The following is a 20,206-nucleotide window of genomic DNA, read 5'->3' on the forward strand; positions in this document are numbered from 1 at the left end:
TTCCAAGTAAGAAAACATACCTAGGATTTCTATTTGTGTTCTTAATATGTACATTGCACTATCTCATATCTCTCTTTATGTCGTCAGCTACTAGTGCATTTTGTTACAAATATCTTTATTTCTGGCGGTTTTGTCAATATATCTCAAGTAGCTGTATATATAAATTGAAGATATATGCCAGTCTTGCTAATATCAACATTCCTTTAAGTCATCCACATAATATTACGACACAATTACTCAGATATCTCCCTTTATGTCGTCAGCTATTACATGTAGTGCATTTTATTACAAATATCTTTATTCTTGACAGTTTTGTCAATATATCTCGAGTAGCTGTATATATGAATTAAAAATATCTACAAAAGTGGTCAATTTGAACATTTTATAAGGTCACCTACATGATATTATGACACAATTACTCAGATATCTCTTTAAATCTCGTCAGCCACTAGTACATTTTGTTACAAATATCTTTATTTTTTAGGGTTTTGTCAACATATCTCAAGTAACTGTATATATAGATTGATGAAATGTACCAGTCTTGCTTATTTGAACTTTCGATGAGATGATAGTACGGCACAACTAATCAGATATCTCTCTTAATCTCGTCAGCTACTTGTGCATAACTCCATTTTTAACAATATAGTTCATATATCTCAAGTAGCTGTATTCAAAGATTGAAGATATCTACAAGTGTTGTTAATTACAACTTTTTTTAGGTTTTGGTAATCCACGTGATATTACGATACAATTACTCAGATATATCTCTTACAAGGAGTAAGAAAAGCCAGCTCCTAGTAACTGGCTACAATATGAAATAAGAATTTGCTACTAGTAACTGGCTAATAGTAACTGGCTTGAAATTAGATTTAAAGAGATATCTGAGCAACTTTGTCGTAATATGTATCATGTAGATGACCTGATAGAATTTTGAAATTGACAACGCTTGTAGCAATTTCAATCTATGTGTACAACTACTTGAGGTATATGGAAATGTTTTAAACAATGCAGGGCTCACACTGGCTCAAAATTTTGTGTCGCAACCTTTCGCGTGATAAATCATTTTTTCTATCATAGTGTTTATCACCATACTAGAATACTAGTTTTAGATCTTACATGTACATGTATATTATAGCATACCACAAACTACCATTTTATTATTAAATTATTATAAATATTTATAGAATTATGTAATTAATTATGGATCTATATGGTTGTGAATACTGACATCTTGTGACAATGAAGTATAACGCTTATTTAGATCTTTTTAAAAAATTAGTATTATACAGATTTTATCTTTTAATTTATTATTTAAAAAAATAGAGCAAGAGAAGAGGTCAAATTTGCTGTATTGTAATATTATTCAATCCAAAAACATGATTGTTATTGCATCTACTTGGCTTGTTGATTGGCCTATGAACATCATATCTAAGTAGATACATGTAGTTTGTGTTAATTTCGGGAACAGAGGAAATTCTGGCTGAAGGTATTAAATGTAATGAATGTATTGAATGAAGGTATTTGTAACGAACTGCACAAGTAGCTGAAGAGATTTAAAGAGATATCTGAGTAATTGTGTCATAATATCATGTAGGTGACCTTTTAGAATGTTCAAATTAACCACACCTGTAGATATCTTCAACCGTTATATACAGCTACAGTACCAATCAGACACAACCTAATACCAGAGAAAACCCCGACTAAGCCCCGGGTTGACTTTTAGGGTTTACTCGGGGTTTACTCTGGGTTTACTTTTTGCAAATTTTGGTCCACTCGGGGTTTACTTTGGGTTTACTCGGGGTTTACTTTGGGTTTACTTGGAAATTGCTTTTAAAGTCAACTGTACGCACTGAAGTGTAAAGCAGAACCATCTATAATCGTATTATCCTACTGCCTATAATTCCTGCCCCTTGTGTATTCCGAATACAGAGTTAGCTTCTGCTTTCAGGGGTATACTTCTGACCGGGTTTACTCTCTGTGTCCACTCTGGAATAACTTTGGGTTTACTCTGGGTCCACTCTAGTAAACCCGGAGTAAACCCAGAGTTGACCAGAAAGTAAACCCTGGGTTTAGTTGGTGCTTACTTTCTGTTAGGTTGGGTCTGATCGGTGCTGTACTTGAGATATGTTGAAAAAAAACTAAAAAATAAAGATATTTGTAACAAAATGCACTAGCAGCTGACGACAAAAAGAAATATATCTGAGTAATCAATTGTATCATAATATCATGTGTGTGACCAGACAGTTGTTATAAAAAGCAAGACTAGTACATATTATGAATTAATATTTACAGCTACTTGAGATTTGTTAACAAAACCCTAAAAAAATTAAGATATTTGTAACATTTTTTACTAGTAGCTGACGAGATTTAAAGAGATATCTGAGTAATTGTGTCATAATATCATGTAAGTGACCTTAAAGAATGTTCAAATTAACCACACCTGAAAATATCTTCAACCCATATATACAGCTATTTAGATATATTGACAAAACCGCCAAAAATTAAGATATTTTTAGGAAAATGCACGAGTAGCTGACGACATAAAGAGAGATATCTGAGTAATTGTGTCATAATGTCATGTATATGACCTATCAGAATGTTGAAATAAGCAAGATTTGTACATATCGTCAATTTATACATACAGCTTCTTGAGATATGTTGACAAATGCTAAAAAAATTCAAGATATTTTTAAAAAAAAAAATAAACTTCGGTATCTCGAACTTGGCGGGACTGAGTAAAAAGTTCGAGATATCGGAGGGTTCGAGATATCGAAGTTAATGAAAGTTGGTCTATAAATGTACTTTCTAGACACGTGTATATATATTTTGTTTTCATACATGCGTATACCTGTATACATATATGTATATAGCCATTTCTATTATCGTTATTCATTGTGTATAATAAAACACAGAAAGAATTAATGTTTTTAAATTTGTATCTCAAATAAAAATATAATACATCAAATGTTTTTGAATTATCTTGTAAAACAATACTTTTTAAAAGAAAACTTGCGTTCGTCTTTGTTTTTCAGCGATTCTGATAAACGGATATACAATACACCACATAAATTGATAAACTGATAACGGTAAAAGGAACAAAGACGGAAAACGAATCTTACCATTTCAATTTTATTTATTTAAATACAACACCATCTTACATTGGCATAAGTCATAAATACATTAATAAACAAAAATAAAACATGCATAAAATAACATATTAAACCAGTGGACAGTCAACAAAAGCGTTTTATGTAAGACGTAAATAAACAGGATAGTCACTATGAAAAGCACTACGTTGTTGACACAGTTCATAAACACATTTCGCACTTCATTTTCACTGTCACTAGATTCCAGGTCTAAAGTACAGTCATCAGATTTATATACCCCGAAAAGTATTTAATTAAATAATTTCTTGATTTCTTTTTCACTTTGATGTGTTTAATGTGTTGTGTGTTTACTTTGATTCGTAGTAAAGGGCCTACCAGCGTTTATCATTTTGATAACTTTTTTACTACGTAATAATCATCCCAAGCTTTGTTTAATTATCGTGTCATCCGATATCACAATATGAGCATATCGACGATAACCTTGCTTGTGTAATTACAGAAAGGGTTTCAACAGCTTGGGGCTATTAGGGTGTGAAAATCACAGGTGACCTCAGTAATAGCACGTGCTGTACTAACGGGTCTGTTCAATAGACCGGAAAATCGACATAACGGAGCGTCTGTGTCCTGAAGGTGTGAAATTATTGGGGGGGGGGGGGGGTAATTGACCTGTCTTCGAGATAACGCATGTTTTTGACTGACTGGGGCCGTGAATTTACTTGGAGATAAGCGGGGTATTCGAGATTTCCGTGTTCGACATACCCGTTTTTTTATAATCATTTATATAGTAAAACTGGCCGGGACAACAGACATACCTTGAGATATCCGTGGTATTCGAGATATCGGTGTTCGAGATACCGAACTTTAACTGTATTTGTAAAACTATAGCACAAGTACCTGACCACATTTAAAAATATATCTGAATAATTTTGTTATAATATCATGTCGGTGACCCTAAAGAATGTTAAAATTACCCACACCTGTATGTATCTTCAATCTATACATACAGCTACTTGAGGTATATGAACTAAACTGTTAAAAATTGAGATATTTGTAACGAAATGCACAAGTAGCTGACAAGATTAATAGAGATATCTGAGTAGTTTTGTCGTTATATCATATGGGTGAACTCACAGAGTGGTGAAATAAGCAAGATTTGTTCATATCATTAATTTTATATACAGCTACTCCAAATTTGTTGAAAAAATCATAGAAAATACAGATATTTGTAATAAAATGCACTAGTAGCTAAAGAAAGGTATTTGAGTAATTGTGTCGTAATATCATGTGGATGATCTAATTGAATGTTAGAGTTAGCAACACATGTACATATATTTACTCTATATACATAGTTACTTGAGATATATTGATAAAACAATGAAGGTATTTGTAACAAAATGCACTAGTAGTTGACGACATAAAGAGAGATATCTGAGTAATTGTGTCGTAATATTTCTAGTATGTGGATGTTGAAGGAATGTTGATATTAGCAAGAATGGCATATATCTTCAATTTTTATATACAGCTACTTGAGATATATTGACAAAAGCGCCAAAAAATAAAGTTATTTGTAACAAAATGCATTAGTAGCAGAGGACATATAGAGAAATATCTGAGTAATTGTGTCGTCATATTATGTGGATGACTTGACAGAATGTTGATAATAGCAAAACTGGCATATATCTTCAGTTTATATATACATCTACTTGAGATATATTGACAAAAAAAAAATAGAGATATTTGTAACAAAATGCACTAACAGCTGACGACATAAAGAGAGATATCTGAGTAATTGTGTCGTAATTTTATGTGGATGACTTGAAGGAATGTTGATATTAGCATGTCTGGCATATATCTTCAATTTATATATACAGCTATTAAAGATATATTGACAAAACCGCCAAAAAATAAAGATATTTGAAACAAAATTCACTAGTAGTTGACTACATAATGAGATATATCTGAGTAATTGTGTCGTAATATAATGTGTGCTATCTTCAGTTTATATATACAGCTACTTGAGATATCTTGACGAAACCGCCAAACAATTAAAAAATGTGTAACAAAATGCACTGGTAGCTGACGACATTAAGAGAGATATCTGCGTAATTGTGTCGTAATATTATGTGGATGACTTGACAGAATGTTGATATTACAAAGACTGGCATATATCTTCAATTTATATATCAGCTACTTGTGATATATTGACAAAACCGCCAAAAAATAAAGATATTTGTAAAAAAATAATACACGAGAAGCTGGCTACCTAAAGAGAGATATCTGAGTGATTGTGTTGTAATATTATGTGGATGACTTCACAGAATGTTGATATTCGCATTTCCGGCATATATCCTCAATCTATATATACAGCAATTTGAGATATATTGACAAAGCTGCCAAAATATAAAGAAATTTGTAAAAAATACACTAGTAGCTGACGACATAAAGAGAGATATCTGAGTAACTTTGTCGTAATATTCTGTGGATGACTTGAAGAAATGTTGATATTAGCAAAACTGGCATATATCCTCAATCTATATATACAGCTATTTGAGATATATTGACAAAACTGCCAAAAAATAAAGATATTTGTAACAAAGTGCACTTGTAGCTGACTACATAAAGAGATATATCTGAGTAATTGTGTCGTAATATTATGTGGATGACATGAAGGAATGTTGATATTATAAAGACTGGAATATATCTTTTTATTTATATATACAGTTACTTGAGATATATTGACAAAACCGCCAAAAATGAAGATATTTGTAAAAAAAAAAATGCGCGAGAAGCTGACTACATAAAGAGAGATATCTACGTGATTGTGTTGTAATATTATGTGGATGACTTGACCGAATGTTGATAATAGCATGTTTGGCATATATCTTCAATCTATATATACAGCTATTTGAGATATATTGACAAAACCGCCAAAATATAAAGATATTTGTAACAAAATGCACTTGTAGCTGACGACATAAAGAGAGATATCTGAGTAATTGTGTCGTAATATTATGTGGAAGACTTGAAGGAATGTTAATATTAGCATGACTGGCATATATCCTTAATTTATATATACAGTTACTTAAGATATATTGACAAAACCGCCAAAAAAATAAAGATATTTTTAACAAAATCCACTTGTAGCTAACTACATAAAGAGATATATCTGAGTAATTGTGTCGTAATATTATGTACTAGATGACCTGAAACAATGTTGATATTAGCAACCCTTGAAGATGTCTTCAATCTTTATGTACCGCTACTTGAGTTGCATAAAAAAATTGTCTTTAAAATAGAGATAGTTGAAACGAAATGCACTGGTAGCTGACGAGATTAAGAGAGATATCTGAGTAATGTTGTTGTTATATCATGCGGATAACCTGATAGATTGTTTTGAATATTAAAACTTGTTGATATTTTCAATCTTTAAGTACAGCTACTTGAATCAACTGGACACCATTGTCTAAAATAGAGATATTTTAAACGAAATGCACAAATTACCGATGACAGTATGAGAGGAATATGAGTAAATAATGATATAGTGCAATGTACATATTAAGAATACAAATATAAATCCTAGGTATGTTTTCTCACTTGGACAGTAACTAGTAACTAGTAGCCAAATTTCTTTCATCTCGCAGCCAGTCACTAGTAGCTAGCTTTTCTTACTTCCCGCAGCCAGTTACTAGTTGCCAGTTACTAGAAGCCAACTTTCATTTCATCTCGCAGCCAGTCACTAGTAGCTAGCTTTTCTTACTTCCCGCAGCCAGTTACTAGTTGCCAGTTACTAGTAGCCAACTTTCATTTCATCTCGCAGCCAGTAACTAGTAACAAGCTTTTCTTACTTCTCGTAGCCAGTTACTAGTAGCTAACTTTACCTAACTATCTCATTGTATTTGCGAATTATTGAGTACGATTTTTGATTCATTTGATACTCGGCACTACAAAATATGTAAGAGTATTAACATTCCAAACTATCTACTTTTTTCAAATAAAGAAGTCACAAGACATCTGTCAATTTCACCATGACCATGTCAGTACACGATGAATGGTAAAATATTGCACAAAACCGCATTAGACATTTAAAATCTATCTACAGCCAGAACTATGAACATGCTAGTCAAAGTTTCCCACTGGTCACATCTGCTGAACACTTGATTTTTAGAAATGCCTCGGAAATATAAAGCAAGTGATAAATTCGTTTATATGTATTTGAAGTCTTGTCTTCTGTGTTTTATTTCAAAATACCTGACTTCTAATAGTGGCCAAATATTTTGCCACTTCAAAAATTCTGTAGTCAATTTTGATGTTTCTTTTACATAATTGATGATCGATCAAATTAGGTGCCGATAAATTGATTCAATTGTTTACGGGGAAAAGCTGAGTTTATGTAATCCTAGCCTCAAAATTTGCCTTTGTAATTAAAAAAATAGGTGTAAAACTATTGTGAAATTTTAACCATTATTTTCAAACATGTTCTATAAAGACAAGTGCGTTAAACCATGCATTATATACGTAAGAAAATACATCAGTATCATTTTCAAAATTCGAACAAAATCAATTGGCAGATGAATCGACGCATCATATATATCTTACATTCAGACACACAACCTCCAGCCCCCCCCCCCCCCCAAAGAAAAATGGAAGTACTTTCATGAATTAAAAATTCTAAATACCGAAACTTCTTCTTTTTCACTTTTAGAAATAAGAGCAAAAAGCTTAAAAGCTAAATGCACTAATGAGAACTGGTTTTGACTTTTTAAAAATATGTATAAAAGATAATCTTAACATAACGCATTATTTTAGGAGGGTTGGGTCTGGAGTAACAATTAATTGTTCGGTGTTTTTAAAATTTAAGACAATAGGTATAATATTTTAACAATGATTAAGGATTACGTTTACTTAGGGTTTCAGATTTCTAAAAAATATTTTTACAAAGTTCAAAGCCTAAAGTCAAACACTGTTTTTAAAATACAAAATAACAATGTTATAAATAAATATCAATATTGATATCCATGTTTTCTTCATTTGAGGACGATATGCTACCTCAAAGGTAGATTTGTATTGAAACGGAAAATTTGACTAATTTTTTCATTTTCTTTTTTTCTCAGAAATGTTTTTGTAACAACAAAATTGCAAAAGTTAAGTTTTATTTCGAATATTTTACTTATTTAATGGTTGTATTATCTCGTGCAAAATTTTATATCACTGGGTCATATAAGTGGAATTTTTTCGCCCCTGAATAAATGTGATCCTTTACTTTTTTCACGGCCGAATATAAAATACATGCATTATTGACAACACATCTATCCAATTATTCAAAAACATACAAATACGTAAAATTAGTTATTCGGAGTAAATAATTTTAAAAACATACGTTTTTTTCATTCTTAGAAGAAACATCATTTTTAAAGTTGGTATCCCATAAAAGAAAGGAGACAATTAAAGTTTCTTTTTTTTATCTTTCCTCACTAAATTTCTTATTCAAGACTATTCCTATACGCAGAAGGCATGGGTTCATATTTTCGTTCATCCACTCATATGTTTTAGCATCTTTGGCGGCATGGACAAACATTTCAACAGCCTCAAGATAATTACGAACTCTCTCGTGACAAATACCAATGATGTTGTACGACAGAAATGATCCGTCATTGTGTTCGTCATCATATGATATTACAGACAAGTTTGACAATGCCTCCATTTTGAGGATACCATCTCCACGCATTTCAAAACATAAAAACCTCAGGAAGTACAAATAAACCAATGCTGGCACCTTTATCAGTTTCGTTTTATAAGGGAATGATTCAATTTCTAAGCTAATGGCTGCAGGCCACAAAAACGTTGATCGGATAATTTCAATATCAGCCACACAGCCCCGCTTCATTTTCAGGGATAAAGGAATGGGTTGTGGGTGAATGACTTCTTGATAAAGCTTGCAACGAGCAGAATTGTTTGACACGGTTGTCAAATTTCGTAAGTACACAGTATAGGGCATGATTCCACGCAATAATGCATCAATAACACTGATGCATTTTCGATTCTTCCCCAGGCAGAAATATAAGGTAGCTAGGGAAAGTTTTCCGCTAGTCACATCTGTTGAGCATCCGATTTTTAGAAATGACTCGGAAAGGCGTAGGAAATGATATTTTCTTTTATTAGTGTGTGAATCTTTGACGATTCGATAAGCAATTTTTCCAGCAGCATTTGCTGTCCTATAATACATTTGCTTAACGACACTACCTTGTAAATCACTAAGCGTATCAAATGAATATGCATTTTCAAAGTTTCGAAGAACTTGCTTGGCTCGAGAAAAAAACATGGCACTAAAATGGCCACTTCCAACATTTTCGAAGAAAACAAATTCGCACTTTGTTTTTAGATCATCAGATGCCACATCAAGACCATGAACAGGAAGGGGAGGTTCGGCAGTGACTTCTTCTTTTACTATTTTGAAAGATGAACAATTTAATAATTCACTTAAAACTCCACTTTTCATGATTAAAATTCTTTCCAAAATTGTGGCTTTCTGCAATGGCCTTAACTTTTGTTCAATGAGGTTTCGCTCTGGAATGAAATAGTGAGGAAAAAAGTCCTTCCTGATCCATTCCTCTAATTGCGTCAAACATTCTTCAATACTCTCTCTCAAATTCTGAGCGCAAATGAAGTTTGGTAATTTGTCCTCGCACATCCAAAACATCAACGTTTTTATCATGTATGAGGATATACATTCCCCGCATCCGTCCATATTGTTCAATCGTTCGTGGATAAGAATTTTCAAGATCTGGTAGAGTTTGAAAAGACGATGATCCATGGAATGTACTAAGGTGCATTCAGCAACTGAAAAACTAAGTTGCCATTCCAGATGTTTTGTTGTTGATACTGAGTGACCAACTGGGACGCAATGGCAACCATCAAATATAACTTTATTCATCGTTTCTTTTTCTGGCCAACATCTGTTCCGATCTCTTGTGATCCATTCCTTGGCGACGGGTGGCCAACCAATGACAGGAAGTGCGCATATAGTTCTCTGTGAATCATCTACAATTACTGGTCCCTCTGCGCTCGCATTTCCTGATGTTAAATTCAAGCATCTATGTATAAATTTGGAGCTTGAAAAACATATCCGAGAGTTACCATCGTTGTCATATAGATCATCTGAGAACACAGGACCAGTATTGTATCCAAGGATACAATACCCTGGATTAACGTTATTTGCTGACAATGTCATTCCCATATTCACAGGCAGACTCTTCATATTGCCTTGAGATAGAACACTAATTTTTTTAAATATGAAAAGATCGTCAATACCATTCCTTTTAAACTCAATTCCATCGCCCATACTGCCTACCAACTTTCTTTCAAAGACACTCCCCCGACTTGAAATTGCTAGCCATGTTTGTTCAGCGATTCGACGTATGTCTACAAATTCTTTAAATCCCATTAGGTGATCACATCCTTTCCAAAGATAGGAAAACTTGTAAAATTCAGTTTGTTCATCCATGTTGGGCTAGCTGCACAAATTAATAGATATGGCAATAATTTTTTTTTTTTAAATTACAAACGCACGAGGTATTTTTGATTTGGTGGTCTCATAAACACAAACGATGGAAGTTTTGACATAGGATATTAGTATATGTGTCGTAATCATGTTCATTGTTTAAACAATATGCACGTGTATTTATGAGTGACGTTTCGTGAAAAAAACAAAAGATATAGAAGAAAAAAACCAATCAGGCCCTTGGGCTCTTGACTTGTACATGCTCACTCTAACCGATTATAGAATATATGTACATGATTACACTTGTAAGGAGAGAGAGAGAGAGAGAGAGAGAGAGAGAGAGAGAGAGAGAGAGAGAGACAGACAGACAGACAGACAGACAGACAGACAGACAGACAGACAATAACAACAAGAGGCAGACAGTCAGAAAGTGACAAAACAGAAAAATAGTAAGTGTAACATACCGTATTGATAAGTTTAATATTACAAACCGAAAGTAGGCCAGCTTTATGACGTACTTGGGAATTCTTACAACTTTAATATACTTTAAGTTTATATATTCTGTAGACAGATGATCTGTGAATACAAAACCCCTTTGAAAATTGTTAAATCAATTATACAGAATAGCGGGGTTTAAATGTGTTGGCCTTAATTCCAGTTCCTAATTTGAGCTGTATACACCTATTATCTGGCAAATACCCAATGTACGAAGTGTTAAGATAAATTACATTTATATGTTTTTTTTTAAAGCTGAACTTCACATGATTCATCTCATCGAACGTTGAAATGGCATGGGGTTAATAACATGTATATATTTAAAGGACATTTTGGAAAGAAATTATAAAATTAATAAATTAGGTGGTTTGTATCAATACACCAGCATTGTATATTTTAAATACAGATGCATGATGTTGATGAATACATTAACTCAATTTATGTCTGGGATATTTAACCAAGTAAAATGACTGAAAGGGTTCACTTCTTTATGTTGTGTTTAAAATTTCACGCAAAAGCAACCAAATACTACCAAAGCTAATAGTTTATTTATTTTTTTTATTAAACGTTGTATATTACTTTTTTTTTATTCTTTTTTTTTGTACCTGGCTTCGTGGATAGTTAGTAGGTGTATGCATACAATTACTCCGTTATCATTATTATGCATATGGTTTATAGGAAATCCCAATTGTTTGAAACTTTTTAAAATTCAAAATTTTAAAGCTTTGAAAAAATAAAACGGGAAAGGAACAAACAATGAAAAAACCAAAAGTATCAATCCATTCTGTTAGAAAATCCACTCAACAACATGATACTATTTTGTACAACGGTGTAGCTGTTTCAATTTTCAACAGTGATAAATGTATATGATAAGTTTACAGGTCTATCTGCAGTGTACATAATATTTGACATTATAACAACTTTTTAATTTAAAAAAGTTCTTTAAAAATATGTTATAAATACTGCATATGTAGGAATGTTAATTTTATAATATGAATTGATTTATTATATAATAATGTTATTTGATGAAAAGATTTAAACTTTAAAGGTAATTTCTTTGTCTCATTTCTCTAAATCTTTTATTAAGAACAATTCCTATACGTAACAGTCCAGGATTCATATTTTCGTTTATCCAGTCAAGAATTTTGGCTTCCTTAGAGGCTTTGCCAAACATTTCTACAGCCTGTGAATAATTGCCAACCCTTTCGTGACAAATACCAATGACATCATACGCCAGAAACGATCCGTCATTGTGTTCGTCATCATACGCTATTGCAGACAATTCAGACAACGCTTCCATTTTGAGGATTTCATCTCCCTGGATTTCAAAGCATAAAAACCTCAGGAGGTACAAATAAACCAAAGCTGGCATCTTGATCAGTCTTGTTTCACGAGGGAATGTTTCAATCTCTAAGTCAATGACAGCCGGCCACAGAGAGGTTGATTGGATAATTTCAATGTCGGTCAGGCAATAGCGCTTCATTTTCTGAGACAATGAGATATGCTCTGAAGAAGCCAATTCTTGATAATGGTTACGGCGACTTGAATTGTATGACATATTTTCGAATCCTCGTACGTACACGGTGGAAGGCAAAATATCACGCAAAACCGCATCAGTAACATTTAGGCATTTTTCATTTTTCTCAAGACAGAAATATAAAGAAGCCAGTGAAAGTTTTCCACTGGTTACATCTGCTGAACATCCGATTTTGAGAAATTTCTCGGAGAGATGAAGCAATTCGTATTTCTGTTTATTTGAGAATGAATTTTTCATGACTCGATAAGCAATTTTACCAGCTGCATTTGCTACCTTAAAGTACATTTGCTTCGACGTACTGAGTTGAAGATCACTTTGAGAATCATAAGCAAATGCATTTTCAAAGTTTTGAAGAATACGTATGGCTTCAGGCCAACGTATCCCATTACAAAATGTATTTCCAATGCATTCAAAGAAAAAAAAATCGCATCGTGTCTTCATATCATCTGATGTAATATTGAGAGAATCAACAGATTGGGGCGGTTCAGCAGTGACCTCTGTCTCCACTGCTTTAAAAAATGGACACCTTAATAATTCTTTTAAAATGTCACTTTTTAGGACTGACAATCTTTCAAGAACTTTTGCTTTCTCTAATGGTCTGAAATTTCTTTCAAAGAGGTTACGTTCTGGGATGAAATAGTGAGGAATAAAATTTTCCCTAATCCACTCTTCAAGCTGTGTTAAACATTCTCCAATGCTTTCTTTTAAATTCCCAGCGCAAATGAAGTTTGGTAATTTGTTCTCGCACATCCAAAACATCAAAGTTTTAATCATGTAAGAAGACACAATCTTTCCGCAATCTTCCATTTTATTTAGTCGTTCATGGACAAGAATTTTCAAGATCTGGTAGAGCTTAAAAAAACTATGATCCATGGAGTGTACTAAGGTGCATTCAGCAACGGAAAAAGACAACTGCCATTCGAGGTGTTTTGTGACAGATTTTGGTGCACCAACGGGGACACAATGGCATCCATCACGTATAACTTTATCCAGCGTTTCCGTTCCTGGCCAGCATCGTTTCCTGTCTCTTTTGGTCCATTTCTTGGCGACTCGCGGCCAGCCAAGGACAGGGAGGGCACCTGTGATTCTTTGACCATTGACTACGATAAAGGGCCCTTCTGATCTGGCATTTGTTGGTGTTAAATCTAAGAATTTTCTAATAACTTTGTAGCTTGAGAAATACACCCCAGAGTCGTTGATGGCGTCGTATAGATCCTCTGAAAACACATGACCAGATATATATTTTAGCAAACAATAGCCTGGTTCGACATTCTCTGCTAGTAACAATGATATGCTTGAGAGTGATGGGTTCCATAGAGATTCTTCTGACAAAACACAGGTCTTCCTCAATATCGCAAGTTCATCATTTGCACCGCTGCTATATCCAACGTTCTCTCCTAAACTGCCAATGGCTTTTCTATCTAAAACATAGTCTCTGCTTTCTATATCCATCCACGTTAGTAAGACGGTTCGTCGTATGTCTACAAACTCCTTAAACCCCATCAGATGATTACATCCTTTCCACAAATACGACAACTTGTAGAAGTCAAGTTGGTCACCCATATTAAGACTAACTGCACAAATAAATAAAAACGAAAGTAATAATATGTAAAATGATATGTAGCATACTAGTTACTTTATTATTTGATAACTCTTAAGAGGGTCCGATGGTCATGGCCAATTTTAGACTGTATCTCCTCTTCCTTAGAAGTTTGCTACATAAAAATATAGGAAAACACCCAAATTTAAAGTGTAAAATTTATGAATTTTTTCTTTACTAAATTTCAGTTTAGCTAAACAAACAATATTGTCTTTTATTAATTTTCAATCTAAAGTTGAAAATGATTACATGACAAATTAAAAATAATTTGTCATGTAATCATTTTCAACTTTAGATTGAAAATTAATAAAAGACAATATCTTAAAATTCTAGGTATATCTAACGGTTAATTTATTGACCATCGAGCCTCCTTGATGGGCAAATTACTAGCAACGAAATATCTTGATGTTGACGATTTTTTTCTACTAGAGTTCTGCACAGTGCACAATGTGTTTTGATTGCGCGTTTATCTACGATTACAATACTTTTTGCTATACATGTAATTGTAACTCTAGATCTTGTTAATTTATGAAGACACCAGCTTTAAAGTGAAACACTCTGCCTGTATATAAACAAGTATAAGTGACAACCAGTTGCGTACAAGGAAAGGATTTCATTGTAACGACATATTTGAACTTTGCACATATATAGAGGAAATAGTTTCATTTTTATAATTATCATATATCTTCCGGCAATTAGAGCAGAAAAAACGAGTAACATATTACATTTGTCGGGGGAGGGTAGTCCGCCGGAGGGCTATATTTAGCTACTTATTGATAAAGTTAAGCAAGAGTACAAATGCACAACCATTGCGAAGAGGTATTATTCATAATCCATCTATGTGTGAATGGAGAGAGAGAGAGAGAGAGAGAGAGACAGACAGACAGACAGACAGACAGACAGACAGACAGACAGACAGACAATAACAACAAGAGGCAGACAGTCAGAAAGTGACAAAACAGAAAAATAGGAAGTGTAACATACCGTATTGATAAGTTTAATATTACAAACCGAAAGTAGGCCAGCTTTATGACGTACTTGGGAATTCTTACAACTTTAATATACTTTAAGTTTATATATTCTGTAGACAGATGATCTGTGAATACAAAACCCCTTTGAAAATTGTTAAATCAATTATACAGAATAGCGGGGTTTAAATGTGTTGGCCTTAATTCCAGTTCCTAATTTGAGCTGTATACACCTATTATCTGGCAAATACCCAATGTACGAAGTGTTAAGATAAATTACATTTATATGTTTTTTTTAAAGCTGAACTTCACATGATTCATCTCATCGAACGTTGAAATGGCATGGGGTTAATAACATGTATATATTTAAAGGACATTTTGGAAAGAAATTATAAAATTAATAAATTAGGTGGTTTGTATCAATACACCAGCATTGTATATTTTAAATACAGATGCATGATGTTAATGAATACATTAACTCAATATATGTCTGGGATATTTAACCAAGTAAAATGACTGAAAGGGTTCACTTCTTTATGTTGTGTTTGAAATTTCACGCAAAAGCAACCAAATACTACCAAAGCTAATAGTTTATTTATTTTTTTTATTAAACGTTGTATATTACTTTTTTTTTATTCTTTTTTTTTGTACCTGGCTTCGTGGATAGTTAGTAGGTGTATGCATACAATTACTCCGTTATCATTATTATGCATATGGTTTATAGGAAATCCCAATTGTTTGAAACTTTTTAAAATTCAAAATTTTAAAGCTTTGAAAAAATAAAACGGGAAAGGAACAAACAATGAAAAAACCAAAAGTATCAATCCATTCTGTTAGAAAATCCACTCAACAACATGATACTATTTTGTACAACGGTGTAGCTGTTTCAATTTTCAACAGTGATAAATGTATATGATAAGTTTACAGGACTATCTGCAGTGTACATAATATTTGACATTATAACAACTTTTTAATTTAAAAAAGTTCTTTAAAAATATGTTATAAATACTGCATATGTAGGAATGTTAATTTTATAATATGAATTGATTTATTATATAATAATGTTATTTGATGAAAAGATTTAAACTTTAAAGGTAATTTCTTTGTCTCATTTCTCTAAATCTTTTATTAAGAACAATTCCTATACGTAACAGTCCAGGATTCATATTTTCGTTTATCCAGTCAAGAATTTTGGCTTCCTTAGAGGCTTTGCCAAACATTTCTACAGCCTGTGAATAATTGCCAACCCTTTCGTGACAAATACCAATGACATCATACGCCAGAAACGATCCGTCATTGTGTTCGTCATCATACGCTATTGCAGACAATTCAGACAACGCTTCCATTTTGAGGATTTCATCTCCCTGGATTTCAAAGCATAAAAACCTCAGGAGGTACAAATAAACCAAAGCTGGCATCTTGATCAGTCTTGTTTCACGAGGGAATGTTTCAATCTCTAAGTCAATGACAGCCGGCCACAGAGAGGTTGATTGGATAATTTCAATGTCGGTCAGGCAATAGCGCTTCATTTTCTGAGACAATGAGATATGCTCTGAAGAAGCCAATTCTTGATAATGGTTACGGCGACTTGAATTGTATGACATATTTTCGAATCCTCGTACGTACACGGTGGAAGGCAAAATATCACGCAAAACCGCATCAGTAACATTTAGGCATTTTTCATTTTTCTCAAGACAGAAATATAAAGAAGCCAGTGAAAGTTTTCCACTGGTTACATCTGCTGAACATCCGATTTTGAGAAATTTCTCGGAGAGATGAAGCAATTCGTATTTCCGTTTATTTGAGAATGAATTTTTCATGACTCGATAAGCAATTTTACCAGCTGCATTTGCTACCTTAAAGTACATTTGCTTCGACGTACTGAGTTGAAGATCACTTTGAGAATCATAAGCAAATGCATTTTCAAAGTTTTGAAGAATACGTATGGCTTCAGGCCAACGTATCCCATTACAAAATGTATTTCCAATGCATTCAAAGAAAAAAAAATCGCATCGTGTCTTCATATCATCTGATGTAATATTGAGAGAATCAACAGATTGGGGCGGTTCAGCAGTGACCTCTGTCTCCACTGCTTTAAAAAATGGACACCTTAATAATTCTTTTAAAATGTCACTTTTTAGGACTGACAATCTTTCAAGAACTTTTGCTTTCTCTAATGGTCTGAAATTTCTTTCAAAGAGGTTACGTTCTGGGATGAAATAGTGAGGAATAAAATTTTCCCTAATCCACTCTTCAAGCTGTGTTAAACATTCTCCAATGCTTTCTTTTAAATTCCCAGCGCAAATGAAGTTTGGTAATTTGTTCTCGCACATCCAAAACATCAAAGTTTTAATCATGTAAGAAGACACAATCTTTCCGCAATCTTCCATTTTATTTAGTCGTTCATGGACAAGAATTTTCAAGATCTGGTAGAGCTTAAAAAAACTATGATCCATGGAGTGTACTAAGGTGCATTCAGCAACGGAAAAAGACAACTGCCATTCGAGGTGTTTTGTGACAGATTTTGGTGCACCAACGGGGACACAATGGCATCCATCACGTATAACTTTATCCAGCGTTTCCGTTCCTGGCCAGCATCGTTTCCTGTCTCTTTTGGTCCATTTCTTGGCGACTCGCGGCCAGCCAAGGACAGGGAGGGCACCTGTGATTCTTTGACCATTGACTACGATAAAGGGCCCTTCTGATCTGGCATTTGTTGGTGTTAAATCTAAGAATTTTCTAATAACTTTGTAGCTTGAGAAATACACCCCAGAGTCGTTGATGGCGTCGTATAGATCCTCTGAAAACACATGACCAGATATATATTTTAGCAAACAATAGCCTGGTTCGACATTCTCTGCTAGTAACAATGATATGCTTGAGAGTGATGGGTTCCATAGAGATTATTCTGACAAAACACAGGTCTTCCTCAATATCGCAAGTTCATCATTTGCACCGCTGCTATATCCAACGTTCTCTCCTAAACTGCCAATGGCTTTTCTATCTAAAACATAGTCTCTGCTTTCTATATCCATCCACGTTAGTAAGACGGTTCGTCGTATGTCTACAAACTCCTTAAACCCCATCAGATGATTACATCCTTTCCACAAATACGACAACTTGTAGAAGTCAAGTTGGTCACCCATATTAAGACTAACTGCACAAATAAATAAAAACGAAAGTAATAATATGTAAAATGATATGTAGCATACTAGTTACTTTATTATTTGATAACTCTTAAGAGGGTCCGATGGTCATGGCCAATTTTAGACTGTATCTCCTCTTCCTTAGAAGTTTGCTACATAAAAATATAGGAAAACACCCAAATTTAAAGTGTAAAATTTATGAATTTTTTCTTTACTAAATTTCAGTTTAGCTAAACAAACAATATTGTCTTTTATTAATTTTCAATCTAAAGTTGAAAATGATTACATGACAAATTAAAAATAATTTGTCATGTAATCATTTTCAACTTTAGATTGAAAATTAATAAAAGACAATATCTTAAAATTCTAGGTATATCTAACGGTTAATTTATTGACCATCGAGCCTCCTTGATGGGCAAATTACTAGCAACGAAATATCTTGATGTTGACGATTTTTTTCTACTAGAGTTCTGCACAGTGCACAATGTGTTTTGATTGCGCGTTTATCTACGATTACAATACTTTTTGCTATACATGTAATTGTAACTCTAGATCTTGTTAATTTATGAAGACACCAGCTTTAAAGTGAAACACTCTGCCTGTATATAAACAAGTATAAGTGACAACCAGTTGCGTACAAGGAAAGGATTTCATTGTAACGACATATTTGAACTTTGCACATATATAGAGGAAATAGTTTCATTTTTATAATTATCATATATCTTCCGGCAATTAGAGCAGAAAAAACGAGTAACATATTACATTTGTCGGGGGAGGGTAGTCCGCCGGAGGACTATATTTAGCTACTTATTGATAAAGTTAAGCAAGAGTGCAAATGCACAACCATTGCGAAGAGGTATTATTCATAATCCATCTATGTGTGAATGGAGAGAGAGAGAGAGAGAGAGAGAGAGAGAGACAGACAGACAGACAGACAGACAGACAGACAGACAGACAGACAGACAGACAGACAGACAGACAGACAGACAGACAGACAGACAATAACAACAAGAGGCAGACAGTCAGAAAGTGACAAAACAGAAAAATAGGAAGTGTAACATACCGTATTGATAAGTTTAATATTACAAACCGAAAGTAGGCCAGCTTTATGACGTACTTGGGAATTCTTACAACTTTAATATACTTTAAGTTTATATATTCTGTAGACAGATGATCTGTGAATACAAAACCCCTTTGAAAATTGTTAAATCAATTATACAGAATAGCGGGGTTTAAATGTGTTGGCCTTAATTCCAGTTCCTAATTTGAGCTGTATACACCTATTATCTGGCAAATACCCAATGTACGAAGTGTTAAGATAAATTACATTTATATGTTTTTTTTAAAGCTGAACTTCACATGATTCATCTCATCGAACGTTGAAATGGCATGGGGTTAATAACATGTATATATTTAAAGGACATTTTGGAAAGAAATTATAAAATTAATAAATTAGGTGGTTTGTATCAATACACCAGCATTGTATATTTTAAATACAGATGCATGATGTTAATGAATACATTAACTCAATATATGTCTGGGATATTTAACCAAGTAAAATGACTGAAAGGGTTCTCTTCTTTATGTTGTGTTTGAAATTTCACGCAAAAGCAACCAAATACTACCAAAGCTAATAGTTTATTTATTTTTTTTATTAAACGTTGTATATTACTTTTTTTTTATTCTTTTTTTTTGTACCTGGCTTCGTGGATAGTTAGTAGGTGTATGCATACAATTACTCCGTTATCATTATTATGCATATGGTTTATAGGAAATCCCAATTGTTTGAAACTTTTTAAAATTCAAAATTTTAAAGCTTTGAAAAAATAAAACGGGAAAGGAACAAACAATGAAA

The 20,206-nt window shown here is 33.2% G+C and overlaps 3 long non-coding RNA genes across 3 annotated transcripts; all 3 read right to left on the reverse strand.

Moving 5' to 3' along the window:
- Positions 1-7,068: 7,068 nt before the first annotated feature.
- Positions 7,069-11,128, reverse strand: LOC136271322 (uncharacterized). Its single transcript, XR_010709240.1, has 2 exons — positions 11,070-11,128; positions 7,069-10,618 (listed from the first exon to the last, which is right to left on the reverse strand). It is a non-coding gene; the product is annotated as an uncharacterized lncRNA (long non-coding RNA).
- Positions 11,129-12,152: 1,024 nt separating this feature from the next.
- LOC136271573 (uncharacterized) lies at positions 12,153-15,271 on the reverse strand. Its single transcript, XR_010709499.1, has 2 exons — positions 15,222-15,271; positions 12,153-14,211 (listed from the first exon to the last, which is right to left on the reverse strand). It is a non-coding gene; the product is annotated as an uncharacterized lncRNA (long non-coding RNA).
- A 1,032-nt stretch (positions 15,272-16,303) lies between these two features.
- On the reverse strand, positions 16,304-19,464 carry LOC136271588 (uncharacterized). The gene is made up of 2 exons (XR_010709529.1): positions 19,415-19,464; positions 16,304-18,362 (listed from the first exon to the last, which is right to left on the reverse strand). It is a non-coding gene; the product is annotated as an uncharacterized lncRNA (long non-coding RNA).
- Between the last annotated feature and the right edge of the window lie 742 nt (positions 19,465-20,206).

The sequence above is a fragment of the Magallana gigas genome, chromosome 9, assembly GCF_963853765.1.
Source record: "Magallana gigas chromosome 9, xbMagGiga1.1, whole genome shotgun sequence".
Taxonomy (NCBI): domain Eukaryota; kingdom Metazoa; phylum Mollusca; class Bivalvia; order Ostreida; family Ostreidae; genus Magallana; species Magallana gigas.